General features: G+C 42.9%; 1 protein-coding gene and 1 non-coding gene across 4 annotated transcripts in view; one reads left to right on the top strand and one right to left on the bottom strand.

The window, feature by feature from the left end:
- CTBP1 (C-terminal binding protein 1) overlaps positions 1 to 17,248 on the top strand; it is a 368,238-nt gene that overhangs the window by 208,514 nt on the left and 142,476 nt on the right. The window lies entirely within an intron of this gene.
- LOC119933754 lies at positions 2,549 to 2,686 on the bottom strand. The gene has a single exon (XR_005452627.1). It is a non-coding gene; the product is annotated as a small nucleolar RNA SNORA7 (small nucleolar RNA).

Below are 17,248 nucleotides of genomic sequence, written 5' to 3'. Positions count from 1 at the left end.
AGAGGGTAGGTGCATTTTTCTTTGATCAGACCTATCGTTACCCAGATTGTCCTGAATTTTGTCTTGTCTTGATCAGTACTATAACTGAATATATACTGATGCAGAATAGTTCCACAGAAGAGTAGATGCATTTTTCTTTCATCAGATGGATCACTGTTTCCTGGTGACTTCGCCTGTTGGTAACCTCTGGCCTCCTGAAGTTTTATATCCCATCTTCCACCCCATTGTGTCCCTTCTCCAGGCCTTCCCTTCCCCCCACCGTGATTCAGTGTCATCAGGGGGGCTGGTGTTAGAAGACATTGAAATCCATGTATCATAATTTTGATACAGGTTTATATGTAGAAATATAACTGCCCTTTGTCTTCCCTTGAATAGATTACCTGTAAATTGGGCTCTTAGAAGCAACATTGACATTGATTCCCCTGGGTCTCTGAGGTAAGGCAGGCAATCGTATTTATTGAGCACTTACTCTGTGCAGGGCACTATACTAAGCACTTGGGAGAGTACAATAGAACAATAAGTTTGTTATGTTAGTTTAACAAAGAATCATTCTGTCTGGGTCAATAACTTGTCCGGTGTATACTCACAAGACTATCATTGCCCCCCAAAACAACGACTCTTACGAGATCAAAAGGCAAAATGGCAAACTTCAAGTGGTATTTTGATTTAGTACTTGAATTGGGAGATGCCACCAGGAGCTCACGATTTTCAGCATACTCTAATCCCTTTAAAAGAAGCAGGAAAATGGCCAATATTCTCCATCGAAGGCCATTCTGCTGTGTTCTTCAAATGTAACCATTAGGCCCGGATGAAACCAACTACACAGAGACAGTGACAAAGCAAGTGCCAGAGAGCTAATAATATGGAGCGCCTGATAGGCAGCCCCAGAGGGGCAGAAACGGACAGATGGAGAGGCAATGAGTTGATGTAAAACTACTGTGAGTGTTTCAGGGCCCTCTGCTAGTTTGACTTGAATCAATTTATTTTTAAAAGATGTGGCCGCCAATGTTGTGGTGTACGCGCCTGTGGTAGCCACAGCAGAGTTTGAGAAACACGATCCCAGGGTACTGTTTTAATCTGTAATTTTCCTTGGACTTGGACCGGTTTCCTATAATAGGAAAAAAAAATAAAGAGGAGCGTGAGCATTTTAAAATTCTCAGCCATCGGAACTGGGAAACTGTGACTGAAGTCTAGATATTTCTCAACGCCTCTTGAATTGCTTGGAAGCATCAAATGCAGTATATGGAGATACTTAACTAATCCCTGGAAGTTTGCCCTTTTGGAAATCTAATGCATTGAGCCCTATTGTCCCACCTGTTGCTTCTGGGACAAGCAGCCACTCCAGATCCTCCTCCATTCCTGCAGTAAGTAGGTTTCTGGGAAATGGTGAAAGGTGTGTGGAAGAGAGTTGGCAGAATCGTGGGGAGTGTCCTCACAGCCCTTTTGTACATATTTGTAATTTATTGATTTATTTTAATAATGTCTGTCTACCCCTCTAGACTCTAAGGTCATTGTGGGCAGGGAACATGTCTACCAACTCTGTTATACTGTACTCTCCCAGACGCTTAATACTACAATGCTCTGCCCACAGTAACTGCTTAATAAATATCATGGATTGATTGATTGACTCTGAACAGCTCTGATCCCCTGTCCGGGTTCGCTGCCTGAGCATGAGAGGAGAGTCCCTCGCCCTTAAATTGAGAAGCAGTAAGACCATAGTGGCTAGAGCCTGGGAGTCAGTAGGTCATGTGTTCTAATCCAGACTCCACCGCTGGTCTTCTGTGTGACCTTGGGCAAGTCACTTCACTTCTCTGTGCTTCAGTGCATGTGGGACAGGGACCGTGTCCAACCTGATTACTTCATATCTACCCCTGTGCTTTGAACAGTGCTTTGCACATAGTAAGCACTCAACAAATGCCTTGATTATTATTAACTATTAAATCAGCTTCCCATATGTACATTTTTGGTAGAATCAGTCAATCAGTGGTATTTATTGAGCACTTGCTATGTGCAGAGCACTGTACTAAGCACTTGGGGGAGTACAGTACAACAGAATTAGCAGCATGCTCCCTGCCCATATTGAGCTTTCAAAGGGGGAAGATCTTTTAGATTCATTGAAGTACAAGTCGGTAACATGTAGAGACAGTCGCTACCCAACAACGGACTCACAGTCTTAAATGTATTTCCAGATGGAATTTGAAGATGGAGAGAGGGTGGTCTGTCAGATGTGAAGTTAGAAGGGAGGGTGTGTGATCAGGAGGTCAGTGGCGGGAGAGACGAGGATGAGGCACAAGAAGGAGACTAGCAGGAGAAGAACAAAGAGCGGGAGCAGATAAGTAGGAGGGAGAGAGCTGATCTTGTCTTATGTATCGAGTCATCTCCGATCCATAGTGACCCCATGAACACATCTCTCCCAGAATGCCCCATCTTCATCTGCAATAGTTCTGGTAGTGGATTCGGAGGGTTTTCTTGGTCAGAATATGAAAGTGGTTTTCCATTGCCGTCGACTCTCTCCCGTGCCACTGCTGCCCAGCACAGGTGAGATTTGACTTGTAGCAGATTGCCTTCCTCTCTCTAGCCACTGGCCAAGCTAGGAATGGAATGGATAGGCCTCTGCTTGACTCTCCCTCTCATAGCTGAGGCTAGTAGAGTACTGGAAACTCTCCAGCTGCCATTCTGAGAGGAGTAGATAGCTGATGGAGGGGCTTAAAGCCTATAATAGTCAGAAAGCTCCGCTTGACACAGAGAGGAATGAACAACCAGTGGAATGTTTTGAGTAATAATCATAATGATGGTATTTGTTAAGCACTTACTATGTGCCAAGAACTGCTGGAGCAGATACAAGCTGAGCAGGTTGGACACAGTCCCTTTCCCACATGAGGCTCACAGTTTTAAACCCCATTTTCCATATGCGGTGGCTGAGGCCCAGAGAAGTGAAGTGACTTACCCCAGGTCACCCCACAGACAACTTGTGGAGTCAGGATTAGAACCCGGGTCCTTTTGACTCCTAGGCCCAACTCCATCCATTAGGCCATGCTGCTTCCTGGATCGCGCTCCCCCTCCCCCATTTAAATTCTGTAGATTTAAATCCTTTTTTTTTTTTTTTAACCAAAGAGCAAATTGAACCGTTGATTATTTCTGTAAGGAATTATGACAGGATTAAGGAAATACAGTATCATATATACGTACCTGCGTATGTCATGATTTTTACCAAAGATTCTTGGCTCAGTGAAACCTACTGTTGAAATTAGTATATTAGAGGAAGAGAATCTGTCTGTTGGAAAAAATGCTAATTTTTGAACTTTAATAAATTTACACATGCTAAAGCTCTATAAAAACTGTTAATATGATAATGTTTGCTCTGTGGTGTTAAAAACAAACTTTACTCATGCAGTCAAATAATGTAATTAGAGCTCAGTTCAGAATTAAACAGTGAGTCCTGTTGCACCTTCATAATATTATAGCATATGCTGCCTTTGGAAATAGTGCCTTTGGAAATAGTGAAGTTTTTGCAAATGACTGACTTCTATTTTGGGCCGTTCTAATGTCTCAGAGAGCTTGGGAGGCAAAGCATTTGTGCTACCAAACTGCAGCCCAATTAGTTCTGTATGCCCATCTGGATTTTTCAGTTTCTTGCCTAACATCATCATCAATGGTATTTATTGAGTGCCTACAGTGCTTAGAGCACAGCCTTAGAGCACTGCTCTGTTTGGGAAAGTACAAAAGAGTTTGTTTTCCTTTTTGTTTCGCTTTTTAATATGGTATTTGTGAAGTGCTTACTATGTGCCAGGCACTGTTCTAAGTGCTGGGGTAGACATAAGCTAATCAGGTTGGACACAGTCCATGCCCCACATGGGGCTCACAATCTTAATCCCCATTTTACAGATGAGATAACTGAAGCCCAGAGAAGTGAAGTGATTTGCCCAAGGTCACAGAGCATAGAAATGGTGGAGCTGGGATTAGAACTCAGGTCCTTCTGACTCCCACGCCACTGGGGCACGTTGCTTCTTGTAGAATTGGTAGACACTTCCTGCCCGCAATGACCTCATAGTCTAGCCTTGTGTGCTTTGGCTACAAACTCCATCTTCTGGCTCTGCCTGCCTTGCCATCCCTGAATTCCCTGCTCATACCTGCCGTAGGTGCCATAAGCACTTTCCTGTTTTTGTTGAGAGGTGTGTAAATCAATCAATCATATTTATCAATATTACTATTAATAATGATAATAATAATATTTGCTAAGTGCTGACTATGTGCCAAGCATTTTTATAAGCGCTGGGGTAGACACAAGGTAATCAGGTTTGTCCCACGTGGGGCTCACGGACTTAATCCCTATTTTCCAGATGAGGTAACTGAGGCACAGAGAAGTCAAGTGACTTACTCAGAGTCACACAGCTGATAATTGGTGGAGCTGGGATTAGAACCCATGACCTCTGACTTCCAAGCCCATGCTTTTTCCACTAAGCCATCCTGCTTTATTGAGCACTCACTCGGTGTAGAGCACTGCACTGAGGGCTTGGAAGGGGACAGTATAGCAAAGTTGGTAGACATGTTCCCTAGCCCACTACAGTCAACATTTCTGTAAAAATGCCTCTGATTTGGGCCTGTCTGTCTTTAAAACAGTTTTCTTTGGTAAGCAGATGTGAAAATCAAGAAGGATTTTATTTGTATTTTTTTGACTCATGAACATTTCTTAGGGACTTTGTCCAAGGCTCATTTGTAACCAAGGTTGAGCCTCTCCTATTATCACCAGCTTTTGCTTTTTACTAGTTCAAAACATTCTTCTTCATTAAAATGTTTCATAAAACAGTTCTAGAGAAAATAACATCTTGCAAAGACCAAAACATTTGAAATGTTTAGATTTTCTAAATTATGCCAGCTTTCCTAGACTGACAGAAAGGAAAACTTGCTACAGTCAACTTGGTCACCCTCAGCAAGGACAAGACTTGATAGATTTAACTGTCCAAATGTTTTTGATCTAGGAGGAAGAGTAGTCGTTAGATTTATAGGTATTTTCTTAGTCTCTTGGCTTTATATAGTTTACCTGTTATCTGACAAAGGAAAATCATTGATTAAAATATTTTGAACAAAATTCCATATAGAGGGGGGCTTAAGGTTTTTCTTTCAAAGCACTTGACTTAGAGACAAATAATGATAATAATAATTGTGGTATTTGTTAAGTGCTTACTTTGTGCCAGGTACTGTACTAAGCGCTGGGGTAGATACAAGTAAATCGGGATGGACACTGTCCACAGTCTTAATCTCCATTTTATAGATGAGGTAAATGAGGCACCTAGAAGTAAAGTGACTTTTCCAAGGTCCCACAGCAGACAGGGGTGTAGCTGGAATTAGAACCCATGACCTTCTGACTCCCAAATCTGGGCTGGATCCACTACAGTAAGAGTGGGGGGAATGGGGCTCCCCCACTTCTAGACTGTGAGCCCGCTGTTGGGTAGGGACCGTCTCTATATGTTGCCAACTTGTACTTCCCAAGCACTTAGTACAGTGCTCTGCACACAGTAAGCGCTCAATAAATACGATTAAATGAATGTCCTAGCCTAGTGATGGGGAAAAGAACAAGCTCCAAAGCTGAGCTGGAATCACGATCAAGTCTATGCGACAGCCAGGTCTTGGGCCACATCTTTCCCAACAACTCCAAGCAGTCGAGGCACCTACAGGTTCTTCCTGTTGAACGGACTGTGACGGTGTCTCTTTCGGAAGCTAAAGCTCCTCCACTTGTCTGCTGTGTGACCTTGGGCAAGTCTCTTCACTTCTCTAGGCCTCCATTCCCTCATCTGTAAAATGGGGATTAAGATTGTGAGCCAGGGTTTAGTGGCAAGAGCACGAGCTTGGGAGTCAGAGGATGTGGGTTCTAATTCCGCCTCTGCTACGTGTCTGCTGTGTGACCTTGGGCAAACTACTTAACTTTTCTGTGCCTCAGTTCCCTCGTTGGTAAATTGGGGGTCAAGATTGTGAGCCCTGTATGGGACAACCTGATTACCTTGTATCTACCCCAGCGCTTAGAACAGTGCATATCACATAGTGTAAGTGCTTAACAAATACATCATTATTACTGTTATCTTCAACTCACCTGGGAGTCATCCCCATCGAGTTGGTTGCTTGAGCATATCCCAGCATAAGCAAATGACTTGGAACTGATTTGTAAATTTTGGAGTCCCCCTCTTGTGGGGTTTGAAAACAGGGCTAGAACATTTGCTAGAATGCTTCGAAATGTACGAATTGGGGTTTTTTCCCTTTGTCACTCTCATTGTGGCAGGGAATGTGTCTGTTGTATTCATCTCTCCTAAACACTTATTATAGTGCTTTGCACATAGTAAATGCTCAATAAATACGAATGAAGTAAGCACTGGTTGTTTGTCTTCTGACACGAATGCTACTAACTGTTGTCAGAATTCGCTATATTATTGTAACGTAGAGTAGTCAGTGTATCCTGTAAGGAGATTTTTAAAAAGCAAGCCAGCTAACATGTATAACTTGGAACGAAGTAGGACAAGACTTTGGGAAGTATTAGTATTCAGCTTTCTGTTCATTACCATTAAAAAAATAATCTTTCCCACTGTTGCTAAATAATGAATCTCAATATTTCCTCCTTGTCTTTGCTTCTGGCGCTCAGATATCCTAATGATTTCTGAATTGACACATTTTATGTTATTTAAATTCAGCATACTTGTTTTACTGAGGTCATAATTATTCAGTTAAAATCATTTTAAAGGTTGTTTTGCTATTTGTCTACTTCTATTATGGGGCAAAAAATGAATTTCCGTTCCATTCAGTCAGGAAACAAATTATGACGGCCTCACTCAACCATTGTAGTTGAAGGTAATTTTTCTTCTTGGAGTTCTGTGTGTCAGTTTGACGTATTTAAAAAAAACCTGGAAAATAAGAGTCTTTGTACAGATGTTGCTGGCCTTATAAGAAATGCAAAGATGACCTGATTATCCCAATGTCTTCTCTAGCATGTCTATGCTATCAAGTTGCTCTTTGCAGAGCCTGGAATTATATGGCATTCAGACTTGTCAAAAATTCTATGAATATTCAATGAGGATTTTAATATATAGTCATCAGTGAAGCAATTTCTGTATAGACATATTAAGCATATTATCATCTCTCCAGTTTAGATACATTGTTTTGCCCATGGAGTGATCTTAACCAGTTTTCAAATGGCCTCATTTTTATAATTTGTGATATGCCACAGAGATGCATTTTTTTACTGAGTAGACTCATTCATTCACCCATCTTTATTGAGCGCTTACTGTATGCAAAGCACTATACTAAGCACTTGGGAGTGCACAGTGTAACTAAAAATTTAATAGGGCCCCCTCTAGGTTGGAAGAATTCCCCATCATCCTGACTGACCACTTCCAAGATGCGCTTCCAGTTAATAATCATAATAATAATGATGATATTTGTTAAGTAGTTACTGTGTGCCAAGCACTGTTCTAAGTGCTGGAGGAATTACAAGGTCATCAGGTTGTCCCACGTGGGGCTCACAGTCTTAATCCCGATTTTACAGATGAGGTAACTGAGGCACAGAGAAGTGAAATGCCTTGCCCGAAGTCACACAGCTGACTAGTGATGGAGCCAGGATTAGAACCCACATCCTCTGACTCCCAAGCCTGTGCTCTTTTGCTCTGCACACAGTAAGCGCTCAATAAATGCGATTGATTGATTGATTCTCCCTGCTTCTCAGCTCGATGTTTGGGTCCACAGTCATCGAATGCGAGATGCTCAAATCGAGCACCTTTGGGTGGCTGTTTGTCCAAAGTCGCAAGTTAACTTTCAAAGTATTACCTGATTCTTAATGGCCCAAAATCCCAAACCATCCCTAAATAGAATCACCGGTCTTTAGGGTTGTGAACAGAGGAGACGGCAGGACGTTCACACTTTCTCTGTTGAGAATCTCTTCAGACCAAATTGCCCGGCTGACTTGGGACATCTAGGCAGCTCAGCTGCCATTTTCACACCATTTCCTCTCTCATAGCTGCTCTGGGGGGTAGAGAATTCCTTTCGCGAGCACGTCACTCTCTTTCTCAAGATGCCCGTTGAAATCCATTTATCAATCCATTTGTGTAACACTGTGATGTCTGTTGATTTATTGGGCTTTGCAGCCTAGTCAGTGGATATGATGGACCGTTTTGAAAATGCCTTCTCATGTGGTTGGCTGTTCTTTGGCCCTAGCTGCCTCCATTTTTTAAGGCTTCATTTAAACAGTAAAGCTACGTACCCTTATCAGTAAGATGAGGTGCCCATTGGTATGACTCTGTTCAAATCTGTTTACTCATTTCTTTTTTCTCTCCTGAGAAATAAGTTAGTTACCATGTAACTCCCAAGATTCTTTATTATTGTTATTACTAAAAGCTTTTGTTCAGGAGGCTATGTAATTACAAGGGAAAATTATCGCAGTATGCAAATTGTCTGCCTTTTTTTTCCCCTCAAACAATAGTAATAATAATAATAACCATGGTATTCGTTACGCACTTCGGTCAGACACAGTCCCCGTCCCACATGAGGTTCACATTCTCAATCCCCATTTTACAGATGAGGTAAGTGAGGTAAAGAGAAGTAAAGTGAGTTGCCCAAAGGCACACAGTGGACAAGTGGCGGACAAGTGGAGGAGCTGGGATTAGAACCCATGACCATGCCAATGCTCTATCCACTCTGCCATGCTGTTTCTGACTAGAGACAAACTAAACCATCATTGTGTATGACAAGTTTTCATGTGGAGAATGCTGAGCTGTCCTTTCCCAAATTCCTTGTGGATGTGTGGTGGGTGCTACCTTGGTCAATGATTGTGACTATTCTGAAGGTCTCTTCTGCCGGTCGGTAGCCCTAGGATCCTAACGCCTTCAGCTGTTTATATTTGAGGCTGACAATATCTTGGGCCTAGTGGGAAAAAAAGCCGAGTCCTGGGAGTCAGAGGACCTGGGTTCTAGTCCTGGCTCTGGCATTAGCTTGCTGCGTGATGTCGAGCAAGTCATTTAACTTCTCTGTATTTGTTTCCTCAAATGTAAAATGGAGGTTCAACACCTGTTGGCCTTCCTGTTTAGACTGTGAGCCCCATGTGGGACAGGGACCGTGATTATCTCGTATCTTACTCCAAAGTTCAATACAGTGTTTGACACGTAGTAAGCACTTAACAAATATCACTATTGTGGACAGGGAATGTGTTGTTATATTGCAGTCTGCCACGTGCTTCAGTACAGTGCTTTGCACGATGAGAAGTAGCGTGGCTCAGTGGAAAGAGCAGGGGCTTTGGAGTCAGAGGTCATGGGTTCAAATTCTGCCTCTCCCAATTGTCAGCTGTGTGACTTCGGGCAAGTCATTTAGCTGTTCTCAGTTACCTCATCTTTAAAATGGAGATTGACTGTGAGCCCCTGTGGGACAACCTGATCACCTTGTAACTTCCCCAGTGCTTAGTACTATGTAAATGCCATTATTATTATTATCATTATTATTATTATGTAAATGCCATCATTATTATTAAGTGCTTGATAAATGTGGTTCAGTGAATTATTATTATTATTATTATTATTATTATTATTATTATTATTATTATTATTGTTGTTGTGCTACTGTCTCATGGCTTTTGGATTTGGAACCACATAAAGCATCTGGGGTTCAGCTAGCTAATCCTGCTCTGTAAGGACTGGTTGCTAAGGCATGAAGAAACGCAGAAATAACCACTCCCTCCTGCCATAATGATCCTTCCTAGTGTGTGAATCCTACACACAAGATTACCCAGACAACCCACATTTACTTAATTAAGTGTTTCAATGCACAATTGTTGTACAACAGTAGAATAAATTTAAGCCTGGGGTGACACCCCCCACCCTCCAACCCTAATGCTACACTTTCCTAAGTAGCTGCCTTGGGAGTTTGGATCTTGGCTCTGGGACTTCTTGTCTTTCCTCTGTAATTGGCTGGGCTCCAGTTGTCCAGGTGATTGATTGACAGCCTGTGCAAATGAGCTTTTCCCTCAGGAAGAGGTATCCGGAGGCAGCTTCTGGACTTCTCCCCCTCATCTGTGTGGTCGAGTGGGAGAGCCTAATCCCGGCTCCGCCGTTCATCTGCTGTGTGACCTTGGGCAAGTCACTTCACTTCCTCTGTGCCTCAGTTATCTCAATTGTAAAACAGGGATTAAGAGGGTGAGCCCCATGTGGGACAGGCACTGTGTCCAACTGATTACCTTGTGTCAATCAACCCCAGCACTTAGAACAGTGTTTGGCACATAGAAAATGCTTAACAAATACTATTATTATTATTATTATTATTATTATTATTATTATTATTATTATGTGTTCCTCACTTGGGTTATCTCATACCTGAATGAGAGGAAACTGGCTTAAAGTAAAAAGATTTCACAGTGCTTTGCACTGTATATATGTATATATGTTTGTGCATATTTATTACTCAGTTTATTTATTTATTTTACTTGTACATATCTATTCTATTTATTTTATTTCGTTAGTATGTTTGGTTTTGTTCTGTCTCCCCCTTTTAGACTGTGAGCCCACTGTTGGGTAGGGACTGTCTCTATATGTTGCCAACTTGTACTTCCCAAGCGCTTAGTACGGTGCTCTGCACACAGTAGGCGCTCAATAAATACGATTGATTGATTGATAGTAAGCGCTTAATAAAGGCCATCATTATTACTATTATTTCAGCAATTCAAAATGAGTTCCTCTCAGTTCATGAGAATCTTCCCGATTAGGTTGGTAAAACACTGTGTTCAGCTTCCAAGGATGGTAGTAGGGTATCTGTTTCTGAAGATTTTTGAGAAAAGAACACACGACGAATTGCCCTGGATCGTTTGTTCACATTCTCTTGCCTGGAGATAGGACCAGGTGATCTTGACAAGGTCTCGTCCATCTTTAGGACTCTGTTAGTCTTTTTCCCCCAAACATGCCTTCGAGTAAGGACGCCCCTGCAGAGCAAAGTACGGAAATCAGATAATCTGCTCGTGTAATTTGTGGTTATTTCTTCAGTCAATCAATCAATCAATCAATCGTATTTATTGAGCACTTACTGTGTGCAGAGCACTGTACTAAGCGCTTGGGAAGTACAAGTTGGCAACATATAGCAACTGTCCCTACCCAACAGTGGGCTCACATTCACAGTGCTTTGCACATAGTAAGCGCTTAATAAATGCTATCATTATTATTAGAAGGGGGAGAAAGCACTGTTCTAAGCGAAGAGGAGGTTACAAGGTGATCAGGTTGTCCCACGGGGGGCTCACAGTCCTGATCCCCATTTTCCAGATGAGGGAACTGAGGCCCGGAGCAGTGACTTGCCCAAAGTCACCCAGCTGACAATTGGCGGAGCCGGGATTTGACCCTCTGACTCCAAAGCCCGGGCTCTTTCCACTGAGCCACGCTGCTTCCCCATAATAATAATAACGATGGCATTTATTAAGCGCTTACATCATCAATCGTATTTATTGAGCGCTTACTGTGTGCAGAGCACTGTACTAAGCGCTTGGGAAGTACAAGTTGGCAACATATAGAGACAGTCCCTACCCAACAGTGGGCTCACAGTCTAAAAGACTGCCTACTATATGCTTATATAGCAAGCATATATGCTTTATATGCTTTTACTTTTATGCTTATAAAAGTCTGCTTACTATATGCAAAGCACTGTTCTAAGCACTGGGGGGGGGATACAAGGTGATCAGGTCGTCCCACGTGGGGATCACAGTCTTAACCCCCATTTGACAGATGAGGGAACTGGGGCTCAGAGAAGTGAGGTGACTTGCCCAGGGCCACACAGCAGATATGTGGCGGAGCCGGGATTCGAACCCACGACCTCGGATTCCCAAGCCCGGGCTCTTCAGCGCTTACTGTGTGCCAGACTGGGGTAGATACAGGACCATCAGTTTGGACACAGTCCCTGTCCCACACGTGCCCGTGGCCGCGGGGCATGCAGGATGGGGATGGAGGGGGGGGGCGCGGTCCCTCTTGCCACCGGGAACCCGCGGAGCGGCTCCTGCCCAGCCCCGGCCACCTCTCCCTCCCCAGCTGGGCGGGGTGGGGGGAATCCAGAGATGGGCCCCAGTCAGCGGGGGCAGAGAAGCGGTGTGGCTCAGTGGAAAGAGCCCAGGCTTTAGAGTCAGTGGTCACGGGTTCAAATTCCGGCTCCGCCGATTATCAGCCGTGAGACTTTGGGCAAGTCACTTAACTTCTCGGCGCCTCAGTTACCTCATCTGTAAAATGGGGATTGACTGTGAGCCCCCTGTGGGACAACCTGATCACCTTGTAACCTCCCCAGCACTTAGAACAGTGCTTTGCACATCGAAAGCGCTTAATAAATACCATCATCATCACATGGGAGACTTTGGGCAAGTCACTTAACTTCTCTGCGCCTCAGTTACCTCATCTGTAAAATGGGGATTGACTGTGAGCCCCCTGTGGGACAACCTGATCACCTTGTAACCTCCCCAGCGCTTAGAACAGTGCTTTCCACATAGTAAGCGCTTAGTAAATACCATCATCATCACATGGGGCTCACAGTCTTAATCTCTACTGGATAGATGAGGCAGCTGAGACCCAGAGAAGTGAAGTGACTTGTCCAAGGTCACACAGCAGACAAGTGATGGAGCCGGGATTAGAACCCATGAGTTTCTGACTCCCAGCCCAGGCTCAATCCACTACGCCGTGCTGCGTCTCACAAGCATGAGATACAGCATGGCTCAGTGGAAAGAGCGTGAGTCAGAGGTCATGGGTTCAAATCCCAGCTCCGCCAATTGTCAGCTGTGTGACTTTGGGCAAGTCACTTCACTTCTCTGGGCCTCAGTTACCTCATCTGTAAAATGGGGATTAAGACTGTGAGCCCCCCATGGGACCACCTGATCACCTTGTAACCTCCCCAGCGCTTAGAACAGTGCTTTGCACAGAGTAAGCGTTTAATAAATGCCATTAAAAAAAAGCATTCATCATGCTTCAGTCATGAAGCATGGGGTCATATCAACCAGCCCCCCCGCCATTTTAAAACCTAATTAGTTTTCTATAATTGGAAGTAGGGCAGACACCAGATTCTGGAAGGGACCTGTTTTTCCACAATCATTTATTCAGTCAGTCGTATTTATTGAGTGCCTGCTGTGGGCAAAGCACTGTACTAAGCGCTTGAGAGAGAACAATATAACATCAGGCACATTCCCTGCCCACACTGAGCTCACTAGTCTAGAGGAGGAGATGGACATTAATAGAAATAAATAAATAGATAAATAAATAAATTATAGATAAATCTACATATGTGCTCTAGGAAAGGGAGGGAGGATGGATAAAGGAGTGAGTATGAGCAGCGCAGAAGCGAATGGGAGAAGAGGAGAGGAGAGCTCAGTCAGGGAAGGCTTCCTGGAGGAGATGTGCCTTCAGTAGGCTTTAAAGTGGAATTGAAGTGTGAAACTACCACATGTAGTAGTTTTGGTGAATACCCAAAAATCAAAGAAGGGAGAAAGGATGACTTCATGTGCCCTTTCCTTTAGTATTTGTTTATTTAACACATGTCTTTGCTCTCTGAGCAATGCAAATAACCCAAAAAATTACCCCAAGTCAATACCCTTGGGTACTATGTGAACCCGTTACCAATTTCCCAACATTTTCCATGCAGTTGTAAGGTATTTTCAGTCACCCCGATGGTTGCATAACCACTTCAGAATTTGTCCTTAAATGTATTTGAATTTGACGGTGCTCGTCTGTTACTGTATGGCAGTTGGAAAAACGTGCAGTAAAAAGGAACAGCGAAATTGGGAAAGTTAGAGCATAGATTGGAGAGAACTAGATCACTTCTTGGCAGCAGCAGAAGTTACAGTACAGAAGTTCCCTCATCTGTACTGTGGAGATTAAGACCATGAAGCCCTTGTTTAATCATCATCATCATCATAATTAAGGTATTTGCTAAGCACTTTGTGCCAGGCACTATACTGAGCACTGGGGTGGACACAAGCAAATCAGGTCGGACACAGTCCCTGTCCCATGTGGGGCTCCCAGTCTCAATCCCCATTTTACAGATGAAGTAACTGAAGCCCAGAGAATAATAATAATAATAATAATAATGGCATTTATTAAGTGCTTACTATGTGCAAAGCACTGTTCTAAGCACTGATAAGTGAAGTGACTTACCCAGGGTCACACCACAGACCCGTGGCGAAGCTGGGATTAGAACCCATGACTTTCTAATTCTTAGGCCCGTGTTCTAGACACTACACCATGCAACCTAATTATTACAAAGGGATATCTATCAATATCAATCAATTATACTTATTGAGCACTTACTATGTGCAGAACATTGCAGTAGAATTAGCAACCACATTCCCTCCCTATAATGAGCTTACCGTATAGAGGGGGAGACATTCATTAATATGAAAAAAAAGAAATTAAATGAGTAAATAAGTCAACAAGGAGAAAGGAGAAAACTAGATAGCTGAAATTAAATAAGCAGTCAAGAACAAAGGTGTGGAGATTTTGCTGTGCAATTTAAGCCAGTCATTCATGGGTAAAATCTGATTTAGCTTCTGGCCCCTCAGAGCTGTATCAGAAATGGTAACTGTTGTTTTTAATAACCTTTGACTACCTACAATAGAGCCAAATTGATTTGTTTGCTATATAAGTCATCTTCTAGACTGTGAGCCTGTTGTTGGGTAAGGACCGTCTCTATATGTTGCCAATTTGTACTTCCCAAGCACTTAGTACAGTGCTCTGCACACAGTAAGTGCTCAATAAATATGATTAAATGAATGAATGAATGAATGTGTGGAGGTTTGAACATTAATAGTGTATTCCTTGTGTCTTACACCAAGCCGAAGACTCAGAAATGCTCTTGTAGAAAAAGATCATTCTTATTTTAAGTTCTGAAATATTCAATGATAATGATGTTTGGGTTGGACATTGATGTTTTGATGTGAAACCAGGAAAAATCTAAAATTAGAAGGATAATCGTATGTGCGTGTGTGTGTGTGTGTGTGTGTGTGTGTGTGTGTGGAGGAGGGGCGGATTGTTTAAATTGCTTTACGTAAAAATACCAGTTACATAATGTCCATTTGTAATTAAGTGGAACATGCCCACCCTCCTCTCGCAGCTATTAAATAGGAGCTCAGGCAGGGAAAGCTTAAACCAGCCTGTTAGCTAATAGAAAAATTTCTCAGCTTTCTGAGTGTTCATTCAAAGTTTTAGTATTTTTAGCGAACGGGATTTTCCTTGGTCTATTTTGACTTCCTCTTTGAGGAATAACCCAAGAGAGCAATTGGTAAACAGTCTTGCGATTGGCGGTGTTACTCCTGAAATTAGAATTAGTAGTCAAAAGTATTTATTAAGCATGCACTGTATGCAAAGCACTGAGTTAGGCACTAGGAAAGAATCAATGAGTCAAATATCCTCTACCAAGGGAAAGTCCCTAGTTACGTGCATTAGGAGAAGCATTAACTCTTCCGAACGGTATGGGGATCATGTAATTGTACAGTAATCATTCATATTTATTTCTCTGCACACTGTATTTAGCAACAGAGTTGGTAGACACCTTTCCTGCCCAAAGTGAGCTTACAGTCTAAAGGATAACTGGCAGGCTTGTAGACTGGAAAGGTTATGAGAAGCAGCCTGGCTTAATGGAAAAAGCCCAGGCTTGGGAGTCAGAGGTCATGGGTTCTAGTCCCAACTGTACCACTTGTCAGCTGTGTGACCTTGGGCAAGCCACTTAACTTCTCTGTGCCTCAGTTACCTCATCTGTCAAATGGAGATGAAGACTGTGAGCCCCACCTGGGACAACCTGATTACTTTGTATCTCCCCAGTGCTTAGAACAGTGCTTGGCACACAGTAAGCGCTTAAAAAATACCAACATCATTATTATTATTATTCACGCTCCCCCCGCCCCAGATTATTTCGTCAACTACCCGAGAGTAGGTACTGGGAGAATCAAACTCAACCGTCACAATCTGTAGGAAATAAACAAGATTTTATTGCTGACTGTTCCTTCATAACGTCTCCCAGAGCCTCCTTTTCCCCTTCCTAGCTCACCCCTGCAGCTCAGACTAGGGTTAGGCTACTGCTTTTTATCATCAATGGTATTTTTTGAGCACTCACCTTGTGCAGAGCATGGTACTAAGCACTTGGGAGAGTACAATACAACAGAGTTGGTAGACATGCTCCCTGCCCACAAACAGCATGGCATAGTGTAGAGAGCATGGGCCTGGGAAGCAGAAGGTCATGGATTCTAATCCCAGCTCTGCCACTTATCTTCTCTGTGGCCTTGGGCAAGTCAGTTCACTTCTCCCTGCCTAAGTTCCCTCATCTGTAAAATGGGGAGAGAGGCTGTGTCCAACCCAACTTGCTCATATCTACCCCAGTGCTTACAATGTAAGTACAATGCCTGGCACATAGTACATGCTGAACAAGTACCATAATTTTTAGTATTACTATTATTAATAATAATACTAATTTTTAGTATCATTATGAACTGGCTTACAGTGTAGAGGGGGAGACAGACATAAATAATACACACAAATAATATATACACATAACTATAATATACACAAATAATTGATCATGTCTAATTCATAAATAAGTACATAAGTGCTGTGGGGTTGAGAGTGGGGCACATACAAATACCCAGAGGTCATGGATCACTAAACCAAGACGACGCAGGAGGTAGAGAGAGCTGGGGGAATGAGTACTTAATCCGGGAAAGCCTCTTGGAAGAGGTATGACCTTAATTAGGCTTTGAAAGTGGGGAAAGTGTTGGTCAGCATATATGGAGGGGGAGGGAGTTCCTTGCTCTGGGGAGGATGTGAGGGATGTTGCCGACTTGTACTTCCCAGGTGCTTAGTACAGTGCTCTGCACACAGTAAGCGCTCAATAAATATGAATGAATGAATGAAAGGGGTCGGCCACGAGATATGCTCAGTGGTCACAGAGCAGACAAGTGGCAGAGTGGGGACTAGAACCTAGGACCTTGTGACTCCCAAACCCATTCTGTAGCCACTAGGCCTTGCTGCTTGGTTGTAAATTTTAAATTTAATCTGAAAAATTTCATTAACAAAGCAGTGCAGTAAATAAATTACTCAATTTTGTCAGTTTTCCCGCTATTGATCACTATTTGAATATTAAGATAAACTGCCTTTTTCTGAATTAGTGTAATGTAGTCCAAATTAATGTCCAGTTCACCTGTTTTCGATCCTCTTCCGCATGCAAGGAATAGAACTGGAATCTTTCAATATAGTAGTCGTACTGAATCCATTCATTA

This window comes from Tachyglossus aculeatus, chromosome 10 (genome assembly GCF_015852505.1).
Source record: "Tachyglossus aculeatus isolate mTacAcu1 chromosome 10, mTacAcu1.pri, whole genome shotgun sequence".
NCBI classification, from domain to species: Eukaryota; Metazoa; Chordata; class Mammalia; order Monotremata; family Tachyglossidae; genus Tachyglossus; species Tachyglossus aculeatus.
The sequence above is the reverse complement of the archived record's forward strand: the minus strand, read 5'-3'. Positions and strand labels throughout refer to the sequence as shown.